The sequence below is a fragment of the Galleria mellonella genome, unplaced genomic scaffold (genome assembly GCF_026898425.1).
Source record: "Galleria mellonella isolate WM207_F2 unplaced genomic scaffold, CSIRO_AGI_GalMel_v1 utg37, whole genome shotgun sequence".
NCBI classification, from domain to species: domain Eukaryota; kingdom Metazoa; phylum Arthropoda; class Insecta; order Lepidoptera; family Pyralidae; genus Galleria; species Galleria mellonella.
This window is the reverse complement of record NW_026442087.1, coordinates 2,783,489-2,796,393: the sequence shown is the minus strand read 5'-3', so window position 1 is coordinate 2,796,393 and position 12,905 is coordinate 2,783,489.

The following is a 12,905-nucleotide window of genomic DNA, read 5'->3' as shown; positions in this document are numbered from 1 at the left end:
GAAAGCGGTCTGGATTATTTGATGACGTAACATGGAAGTAAACAACATGTCTTACAATGCATTCTTGATAGCGATGCACGAATCGTTTAAATTCGCGCGATTTCGTTATTCGAATAATTAGTTTGTAATTATTTGACATTAATCGACTGTTAAATAACTGAAAACGCAGACCGTCTAAATGATAACATTGAATTTTAACCACAAATTGGCAATTAAATTATTATAGAAACGAAATGTCGACTTTAAAATTAAATACACATAAATAACAATAATTGCATAAATAAAAATAAGTGCATAAAAAGACATTAGAAGTAAAGAATTGCATGTTATGTAAACACAACACACACACACACACACACACACACACACACACACACACACACACACACACACACACACACACACACACACACACACACACACACACACACACACACACACACACACACACACACACACACACACACACACACACACACACACACACACACACACACACACACACACACACACACACACACACACACACACACACACACACACACACACATACACACACAGTATGTATACACATATTTGTAAGCAGATTTGGAAAATTCTACTTTTATATAAAAGAATACAGATTTATACAGATTGGTACCACAGAAATTTTATCAAAATCGGTTTAGTAATTTAGTTCTTTAATAAAAACAACTTGTTTTGTCGCAATTGAAGCTGATTTTTGTTTGCGGAACACAATTTAATTATTAGTTTACAGTAAGACCAACCACGCAAAACTTTCGATTCAGTTATTGAAGTAGGTATGTTATAAATGTAATTTACCATCGATTCTACCATCGATCATATTAGTTGATATTACAAAACAGTAGGACATCGAAAACAGTCAACTCATGACCACGAAAAAGTTCAAATCACTAAGTAATCACTTAGGGGAACCGCTTCATCATTGCCCATAATATTGAGTTTTACATTGAAAATAATATCGTGGGTATTAAATTCGAATCCTGCGGGGCGCTATCCGGGGGTCCTACTGCAGAGGTCATAGATTAAAATAAATATATACCAGACTGTTTATATCGTTTGGATATTACTAACTAGCTTTTACTTGCGATTTCGTTCGACAGTTATTACAGTTTTTTTTTATTTGGTGCAATAAAGTGAATATAAATAAATCTAGTCCAACTATAGGATAGACATTGTCCAACATAGAATCTCGCTATAATTTTGTTTTTTTTTTTTTATACCAGAATTTAGAATGGCAAACAAGCTGACAGCCCACCTGATGGAAAGTGGTAACAGAGTATACTGTTTCGCCCATGATACCCCCCATGCGTTGCCATTTCTGAGGATTCAGGTGTTATTCCTAAGAGGAAGACCGAGAGAGAGAGGGAGACCGAGGCATAGTTACATCAGGTAGATCAAGGAAGGAGTACAGAGGAATAACACCTGAGTCCTCAGGAATGGCAACGCATGGGGTGGGGGGGGGGTATCATGGGCGAAACAGTATACTCTGTTATATCCGTAGTACTGCTCATGTCTATAGGCGACGGTTACTACTTTCCATCAGGTGGACCGTCAGCTTGTTTGCCATTCTAAGTAGTACAAAAAAAAGGAGTTAGTGTCGTGTCGTATCAAGAGGTGAAGAGACTCGCTGAAAATCGTAGTGAGTGGTGAGATTTCCGCGACAAGAGCGCAGCTCTTAAATAGGATAGATAGATTATTAATACATATTTTTTAAAATTATATAAATATCATATCTTTCCCAAAGAGGGTTGACGTCAGGCAGATGGCCGGTCGTAAAACTAAAAACCAAATCTTTTTGTAATATGGATGAAATCATATTACGCCGACCACAAATGATTGGGATAAGGGTAGGAAGATGATGATGATACAAATATCATATGTACATATGTTAGTTATACAATAAGAACAAACAAATATGCATATTAGCGGTAGCTACTCACAAATAATGTTGCGTCTGACGTTATTGTATCACTTAATACATGCTTACAGCTCCAGTTCAAAGCACAAAGGGCTCGGGTTAGCTGCGGGGGTCCGAAATAATCCGGCCACGTGAAATTGAAACATAATTTAACTCAGATCAATGGATATGAGCTGCATTGTATAGTTGGGCCGGCATCATTAATTCCGTGTGCGTTCAATGTGTGAATTTTATTAGCTCGCTCGTTCTCGAATTGTCATTTGTTATATGTATATCTAAACTCGAAGATTTCGAAGTCCAAGACAAAAGACGAAGGTCTTTAACCAGTGCGTGTTGCCAGTGATGACTTACGGAACCGAAACGTGGTTCGACTGCTCGTATGCAAAAGTTACAAGTTACTCAATGGGCTACGGAGAGGGCTTTTATTTTGATGGGTGAAAATGGTATGGTAACCCCGCCTGCGCTAACTAACTAGTAACTAACTAGTAATCCATATACTTGCCACTGCAGTGGTATAAAAAAAATTAGGAGCAAATCCTAAAAAAAATGTACACAGTACAATATTTGTCAGAAGAAAACAAACAATCTCCCCGACCAATGAAATCGTCACAATAAAACGGAATCGACTACACAATTCAAAATATGAAATAAAAGTTGCCCGCATAAAATATTGCGGTATACACCACTCGGTTACGGCTGGAGCATCATACTTCTTCTTTATGGGGCCGATTCACCCTCGGCGCTATTTTTACGGGCCGGGTCATCCCTTAAATTCTTTTTATTGCCGCCCTTGTAAATCATTGCGTAATGCCCCAGTGCATTATCCGACGAGAAACTTCATTATGGCCGGTTTAATGGTTCGAAGGAACGATAAAATCTAGCTGTGCCTGTGGACCGAGCGACGTAACCGCTGGTGTCTGTGAGTTTCATAATTTCGGGACATTCTTTCTTATGGTATCGAGAGTCCGAGAGTGGCAATCAAATTAATGGCTTAATGACTTACCTGATGAAATGTGGTAATTGCTATATATATATCGTAAAGCGGTTTGAAGGGTGATATATGGCGTGAATTTATAGGGTACAGAGGAATAACACCTAAGTCCTCAGCAATAGCAACGCATGAGGGATATCATGGGCGAAACAGTATACTCTGTTATGTCCATGGTACTACTCATGTCTATAGGCGACGGTTACCGCTTTCCATCAGGTGGGCCGTCAGCTTGTTTCCCATTCTAAGTTGTATAAAAAAAAAAAACAATATCATCACATGAACATTACAGTTTAAAATTTTGTTCTGTAAAAAAACAAAGACTTTAATTGCGGTTAAAAATTTAACAAAGATATCGTCTAACTAAGCTACTGAATCGATTACGATAAAATTTTGTATGGGATCAGTCTATAAATATATACATTCATTTAAAAAATTTCAAAATCTTTTTGTAACTGACGGAATTATAAGGTAAAAAACATAAAAAAAACAACATAAGTGAGAACTCCCTTCTTTTTGAAGTCGATTGAAAAATAATAGCGAATTGTAAATTTAATTTTTTTTGAGACTTTAAAATTAACTAGCCAGAGTATCCTTCATACCGCTACTCAAGGATAAGACAAGTCTTTTAATACCAGAGTTTTTATTGGCCTATTTACCCTACAGATGGCAGACGGAAAAGGATTGTTAGCAATGGAGTTTGACAGCCCCATTGCTAGCAATATACCTTATTAGGTCAACCTCCACGTGGTTCCCCCTGGAAACCATCGTGAACAATTCTTGTTGAATTCGTCACGATGGGCTAACTGACCTACTTCATCCTCACCTATCATTCTTCACTGGTGCCCCGCCGGTGTATACCGATAGCGCGGATGGGGTTACCATTCCATTATCATCCATTTAAAAAAAATACCCTACAGATGGCATAGCAACGCATGTGCCTATGTAGCTGTTACACAGGTTTATTACAGAAATCATAATGTCGCATCAAAATTATCTACTTATTTTATCTAATTGCAATATTTTTTGATATAGTCAATATCCTAGATAGACTAGTAATAAGAGATTATAATTTTTTACCTAAGTGTTTACCTATAGTGGGAAAGGGATTGTTAGTAATGGTGACTGAGAATCCCATAGCTAGCAGTATACCTAACCAGGTTGACCTCCTCGCGGTTCCCCCTGGATACTATCATGGTTTCTGATGAATTCATCATGATGGGCTAACTGGCCTGTTTTCATTCTCATCTATCACCCTTCACTGGTGCTCCGCCAGTGTATCCCGTTAGCGCAAGCGGGGTTACAATACCATTTTCACCCTAATTAAAAAAAAAGTGTTTACCTATGCAACTGAAAACTTCCACAGTGTACACGTATATATAATATCTATCTAATCATAATGTTAAATTATTTCTATAAATATATCTTGTGTTACCGGTAACATAGTCGAATATTTTATTTCGAATATTTTAATGTTATAATTATATTAATGAATAAAAATAAATTTTTATTACTTCATTGTTGAAAATAGAAATGGTTTATAATTTTTCTTCTTATCTAAGGCACTCAGTATGTCAATATGTTTTATTTACAGTAGTAACATATATACAGGCTTTTCCTAATGTGATGAAAATCTTCCACTCAGAAAAAAAATGTAAACATAATAAACTTCCAGATGACGTTTTACATTTTAATGAAAGAAAATTTAAGATACATATAAAAAGGACTCTCTGTACAAAAGCATATTATAAATTAAATGACTATCTAAATGACAAAACTGCATGGATTTGAATATTGTATTAATGTGAATTGTATTGTAAATGTAATTATTGTATTTTTTTTTTAATTAATATTATTTTATATAGTCATTATTATAATTATAAAGTGACGTATCAGAAGAATCTGTAACAGATGTATATGAATAAACATGATTGATTTATTGAATAATTTTATTTTTGAGTGAAATAAATAAAGGATGTGTATTTAAAAACATTATATTATATATAAAAGTATGTAGAAAAAGAAAGGTGGCGAAAAGCGAATGCTGTTTAAAGAAATGCAACGCAGTAAGTGTTGCAACCTTTTATATTGTAACACTAAAATAAAATTTATATTTTATATAATATGGCAATAATCGCCCTTCTTCTCCCCGCTACATCGAATACAATACAGTGCTGTGAACAAATTTTGTATTTTATTTAAAATATCACCTTATCATCACGCCAGCTTCCTTCAAAGCAACAAACACACTCCGCTGCTGCTCAGTAAGCCCTGTCTTTTTTTTAATGGGTCATAACGAAATGGTAACGTCGTCTGCGCTATCGGTATATGCTGGCGAGACACCAGAGAAAGATGATGGATAAGAATAAAGGCGAGTTATTTATCTAATTGTGTTAAATTCCACAAGAAATAACCTAGATGGTTTCCAGGGGAGACCGCGCACATGTCAACCTGATAGGGTACTATTAGGGGCTATTAGATCCAAATTAGATAGATAGATAGATAGATAAACTTTTACTTGAGCCATTTATGACACACGTAAATTTACAAATGAGTTTATACAATCGAATCATTTACACTTTTCGAAATATACAACAAAAGATAAAATATGAAAATATGGTTTCGACATGTGTGTCGCAGTGACCCAAATAGGCTACAGCTCAGTGATGGTTTTGCTTAAAGGCAATGCACTGATTTTCAGCTTTCTTAATAGCTAATAAGCCTATTTAATTACTAACAATCCTTTTCACCTCAAGATACCCTGTCAGGTACTAAATGAAGCTGCGGTCTCGATTTAAATATGTTACCAGTCTGTAGATGAAGGTGGCCTTATGGTCTAAGGGGAAAGTCTATATTCAGCAGTTCATAATGAATGACTGAAATGATTTCATAATCATTATCATCATATCAAGCTTCAACTGTCCACTGTTGAACATAAACCTCCCTCTTAGGGGATTTTGCCAGTAGTTACCACACTTGGCAGGCAGATTGGCAACCGCAGTTAGTCTTTAGAGATTTTTAACAGGTACGCTGCTGTCCATCCCTTAATCGCCTCTTACGACACTAACGTGAAAGAAAGGGGTGGCCTATTCTATGCCGGAACCACACGGTATTGCGTCTTATTCACTACTATTTACTATAGACTTTCCTTATTTTTTCTGAACACATGGTGTCCCCAGTAATGGGCAGTGATACATCACGTGCAATTTGTTGCGATAGCGTAGCGATAGGTGGCTTGCGAGCCGAGTACCGCTGAATTGTGCTTTATTGCGCTATAAAGAGGCGGGCACGCGTGCCGAACGATCCTCTTCTAATGTTTTTTTTTTTATACCACTAAGATGGCAAACTAGCATACGGCCCACCTGATAGTAAGCGGTTACCGTATCATATGAACGCCTGCAATACCAGAGGTATGGCGCGCGCGTTGCCGACCCTGAAGAAACCTCTTTACCCCCTTTTAAAGAACCCCATGCTGTAGTCTCTTGGGAAAACTACTATTATAATCAAAGTGACCGATATAGCTCGAAGGATAAGCAAGCTGAAGTGGCAATGGGCTGGTCACATAGCTCGAAGCACCGACAATCGATGCGGAAGAAAGGTTGTAGAGTGGCGACCTCGTACATGCAAACGCGGTGCAGGACGACTCCCTATTAGCTTGCTGGTTATTGAATTTTCCTTTTCTTGCTTCATCAGTATCCTATATTAGAGTTCTGTACCAAAGAGGTACGGAACGAAGGAACCCTTGTTTTCTAATCACGTCTTACAATATCCTTAAGGTGAAAAATATTTTGTTCTAAAAAAAACCGTCTTCAATCGTGATAAAACCAGTTATTTTAATTTGAACACTAAACTGCTGAACCGATTTTGATGAAATTTCTATGGGACGAATCTGAAAATATGCCCTTTCAAATAAATAAAGATTTTTTCAAATCGATTTAAAACTAACAGTGTTATAAGCTAAGCTTTCAAAACTTTCAAAACTAAGCCAAATTCAAAACTTTCTCCTTGTTCAATACGTTGAACATATAATATAGAAACTATTTCATTATTGTAAAATACTTTTTGGTTTTTTATTTCGTCAGTATTTTTTTTTGTCTTCACACAATACCTACGTGCACGTCAAAACGCGGCATTTCATTTTCATTTCAATTTAATTCTTATGGATTCAAGTTCTTGTCAAATTTAGCAAGAATAAAAACCAGCGACCAGCAAAGAGCTGAACACTCTAATATATATATATATATATATAATATAGTTGGTATAATAAATTATCCAATGCAATAAAAACTATTAAAGATTGGAGAATTTTGAAAATAAAACTTTATACTCTTTTGTTGGAAAGGTGTATCTACTCAATTGATGATGAATTTTAAAACATTAAATCTTAGAATCCAACGAACATGGAGTGAACAAACAAATTTTATACTTATGTACTGTACAGTATGCCTTACTAATGATATTTGTAAATTAATTGTAATGTAATTTTTGACAATAATTATTGGTTATTTTGTTGCTGCATATTTTTTTTTTCTGTTTTATTGTATTTTATGATATCTCCTTGTTACTTATAAAAAATGTTCAACACAATGTAGTGTTGTTGCGAATAAATAAATTGAATTAAATTTAAAATACTCCTCTTTTGAAATCGGTTAAAAAGGAGCTGTATCACATTATATATTGTTAACAATATTACATCCTTGTTTTGTAAACATTTGGGTATATTTTGTTAATGGCATTTTATGACAATAATAACGAAAATTAGTAAAGAAATGGTGGAAATGAAATGAAATAAAATGAAATGAAATGAATTTATTTTGCTAGAATGCAGGCAATTTTAGCACAGTGCATACCTATACATATATATGTAATATAATATATATGTGTATACATATAATAATATATATGTATACATATATATGAAAGCACAGTACATACCTTTTAACTGTATAGTATCAGACTAATATAGGTGATCGCAACTTGCTGTATTGTTTTTGATAACAACAGATAGACACATAGATTCATAAACACAACTTATACATATTATAACAATAGTTTTTAGTTTAATTATTTAGCCTAATCAATTATTAACGATTTTAAATTAAGAATCAGTTGTAAAATATTTCAAGCTAGTCTTTTGGTAATCGGAATAGATCGGACTACCTCGACAATTCTCGGCTACATCTGAGTACAAATATGGAATGATATCATATTCTTTTTCTTCTAATTAAACTGATGTATGCTAGAGAGAGATGGGTATAACAAATGGAAGTACAAAATCCACTTAAAATCTAATCATTGTAATATAATTAAATATCATTGCGCGAGCAATGCTAATAAGAGAAGTAAACTACGTTCTTGTTTTGAGTTCTTTTTAACTGCGCATATAGCATAACTAGGTAAGTCTAACTTCGACCGAGAGGTCAACAGACGAATCCAACTCGGCTAGGCAGCGTTTAGAAAACTACGCCACATCAGAGGGAGATTTTGTTTAAAAGTCGATTGCTTGCGTACCTCTGTCCTATGCGTGTTTCTACCGTGAAGCAGTTGTGTTTGCATGGCTGTGTTTCGGTTTAAAGGGTGGAATATGGCGTGAATTCACAGGGTACAGAGGAATAACATCTATGTCTTTAGGAATAACAACGCATAGGGAGTATCATGGGCGAAACAGTATACTCTGTTATGTGCATGTTACTGCTCATGTCTATAGGCGACGGTTACCACTTTCCATCAGGTGGGCCGTCAGCTTGTTTGCTATTCTAAGTTGTATAAAAAAATCTTTTCATTCAAAATACCTCAAAGTTTGAAGATTAGTGCGTATTGCCAATGATGATCTACGGAACCGAAATATGGTCCTACACGATTGCCCATATCCAAAATATTCAAAATACTCAGCGTGCTATGGAGAGGGCTATGCTCAGAGTCTCTTTGCGTGATAAAATCCGAAACGAGGATATCTGCAATAGAACCAAGCTCACCGACATAGCCCGAAGGATAAGCAAGCAAAGTGACAATGGGCTGGTCACATAGCTCGAAGAACTGACAATCGATGGAAAAGAAAAGTTCTTAAATCAACTTTTTTTTTACAACACAGGGGGTAAACAAGCATGTGAGTCACCTGATGGTAAGTGACTACCGCCGCTCATGATCACCCACGACACCAACGGCATTGCAGGTGTGTTGCTGGCCGTTTAAAAAGGAATATGCTCTTTTCTTAAAGGTTATGATGTCGTATCGGTTCGGAAATACTGCTGCTGGAAGTTGATTCCAAAGAGTGGTTGTGCGTGGAAGAAAGTGCCTTGAAAAATGCACGTAAAACTGCTTCAAAACGAGTTATTTTAATTAAAAAAAATTAAACTATTGAACTTATTTTGATAAAATTTATTAATTTGTAGGTATATTTCCTTTCAGATAAAAAAGAATATTTCAAATCAATTTACAACTGCCGGAGTTATGAGGTAACTCCGGTAATAAGACATAACATAATGGGTGAGCGTATTGGAATACCGTAAAGCTCACCCAGTAGATGTAATGTAATAAATAAATAAATAAATAAAATTGAACATTTACAATTGTCAAGTTAAATCATCAAAACCATCTTTTGATCGCCGAAGAAAATCCGTAAAAAAAAATGTAAGCGAATTGAGAAACTACTCCACTTTTTAATCGCTTAAAAAATATTTCATCTTAAATAAACCCTTTTTAACTGGTTTGAAAAAGAAACAGTGTTATAAATGATGTGTTTTCGCAATATAACACATATATCCTTTTATCTGTTTTTTTGATATATCCCGTCCAAACGACATTACATCTGTAATCGGCCCAATGTATCAAGTGAGCGGGTTTTATTTTACAAATTGCTTGTGGAACTGTTTATATCATGTAAGCAAAGCAATAAAGTTGCCAAAAAGGATCTTGCATTCTTATGGTGTCTGATTACGGCGTGAAAATATTATAAGGGCATCTATGTATATGTGTCTCTTCAAAGCCATAAGAGCTGTTCTTTTAAAATATGAAGCCCTAAGTTCGAATCTTGTTGGGCTAATTTGCCAATTTTATTTTCAATTGGATACTATTTTTTGTGTTTATGTTACTGTATTATTTTTTATCAATTATGAAGAATTTTCAATAGGTTTTCTTTATTTTTCAATTAAAAGAGTTTTAATAAGACGAGATATTTTTTTTTCTTTTTCCCATTTATTTTTCAGATCATTTTTTCTTTCTTTGTAAAAATATTTAAACAATATTATTGAAGAGACCTGAAATGCATTGCAGGGAGTCAGTGGATGCAGGTAGCTCAGGATCGTTCCTTATCTATGTGGCAGTCTATGTTTTTTTTTTTTTATACAACTAAGAATGGTTTTGAACAAGCTGACGGCCCACCTGATGGAAAGTGGTAACCGTCGCCTATAGACATGTATACTGTTTAGCCCATGATACCCCCATGCGTTGCCATTCCTGAGGACTCAAGTGTTATTCCTCTGTACCCAGTAAATTCACGTCATATCCCACCCTTCAAACCGAAACACAGCTATGCAAACACAACTGCTTCACGGTTGAAACACGAATGGGGCAGAGGTACCCAAGCAATCGACTTTTGTACAAAGTCTCCCTCTGGTAATACTAATACTACTACTTACTACTAGACATTAACAAATTGTCTTACGGTCGAATATTCATTCTTTTAAATTTCGATAAACTTCTGTTGAGACTGATCGTATAAAAAATGGTGTTGTCCTACAAAGACCTTGTAAATCCAAATAAGCTTTGAAATTACAAGGTGCCTTCCATCATCGCCATGGAATTAAGGGCCCATAATAACAAATTGAAATCATCGGATTGTGGTTAAGTATTATCAGCGCAATTAAGGCGGTGAGCTATAAATCGGCGCGTATCTGATGCGCTACATGGAAGAGGCGTTGCGCCGATGGCGGACTGAGCCCGCCCGGGGCACACCGGGAACACAAGGCAATATCTAAATTGATAATTCTATTTTCATAATTCAAAATCTAGATGACCCGGAAAACACTATTTTACTCTCTACTGCCTTTTACCGGACCTATTGTCTACTAAGAAAACTATCATATCTGTTCAAAATTAATCTTTTTAGATACATTGACATTTGTAGTTTTTTATAAAAAAGAAAATAGATAAACAATTGAAATAGAACAAAAATATAATATATATATATATATAATATAATATATATATATAATATACACATATATATATATATATATATATATATATATATATATATATATATATATATATATATATATATATATAAAAACTAGCATTTTTTTATTCGACTTAGAATGGATAAGACTTATTGAGAATTTTTATTATATTGAAATATTGAATTTTTATTATATGAAAATTATTATATTGAGAATGGATGGAAAGTTATTACTGTTTCGCCCATGATACCCCCCATGCGTTGCCATTCCTGAGGTCTCAGGTGTTATTCCTCCGTACCCAGTAAATTCACGCCATATCCCACCCTTCAAACCGAAACACAGCCATGCAAACACAACTGCTTCAGGGTAGGAACACGAATGGGACAGAGTACAAACAATACACATATACAAAATTTCTGCCGTCTAGTCTCGGCATAGAATAGGCCACCCCTTCCTTTCCCGTGGGTGTCGTAAGAGGCGATTAAGGAGGTCGAAAGATGGCCAGCAGCGTCCCTCTTAAAACCACTCTAAAGCCTAACCTCAGTTGCCAATCTGCCTACTAAGCGTGGCAATTACTGACAAAACCCCCCCAGGGGGAGGCTTACGTTCAGTACTGTCCAGTTATAATTATGTTTCCTGGTAATTTTTTCCTGGTAATTTACTGGGTACAGAGGAATAACACCTGAGTCCTCGGGAATGGCAACGCATGGGGGGTATCATGGACGAAACAGTATACTCTGTTATGTCCATGGTACTATTCATGTCTATAGGCGACGGTTACCACTTTCCATCAGGTGGGCCGTCAGCTCGTTTGCCATTCTGAGTTGTATAAAAAAAAGATGTGTTGTCAACCTTTCAGGAGGGAATGTGCTCTTTTCTTGAAAGTTTCAATGTCGTATGATTGATGCTTTACAATCGATAATTTCGATGTTCGCATCGCGCTCCCGGTGTGTCCGTCAGCGGAAATTATACAAATGTATTATGGGCACACACGCGGACGTTTTGCATGACGTCGATCGCGCCCCCTTAAGTGCTGGCTTGACGTGGTAAAGAATATATTAGCGGTGATAGCCCCAAAGCCCTCGCAGGCAGCTCACTGCGTAGGACTTTTATGTCTAACGAGTGTATGTGTCGTACTAAGATATAATCTCGCCTTTTACGTGTATCATATTTTATACTTTATTTGTTTTATGTTATGGGTATGCTTCTTTTTATTTATTTATTTATTCTTGTTGTTTGACGCGTAAAATATTTTTTTATAACTTTGCAACCGCGGTGTACGTTTTTGACAATTTCCTAAATTCTGACTCAGTATATCGAGAACAATTATAAGAAATATTTAAAAAATATATTATCATATCATATCAGCTGTTAACGGTCCACTATCGAACATAACCTTACCCATAAGAGGGAGAGGGGGGGGGGGGTTAGTGTTGGCACGCTTAGTAGAATTGGCAACTTCAGTTAGGCTTTAGCGATGACTAGGAAGTACACTGCTACCCATCCCTTAAATATTAAGTGCCCTTAGTCGCCTCTTACGACACCCATGGGAAAGGAAGGCGTTACCCATTCTATGCCCGGACCACACAGCTAAGTTGCGTCCGATATCTTCTCAAATCAAGAATAGATCTTCTTTCATAGCTCCTTCCTTTACAATCCTCTTAGGGATTTCTAGAGACACAGGACAAAGCTGTTTTTAAGTCCATGAAATAGTGTCAATTAATGAATTGATTTGAGCCTTATCATAGATTGTACGCTAAATCTATGTACCGTTAAATACTGAGATAAAAAAATAATA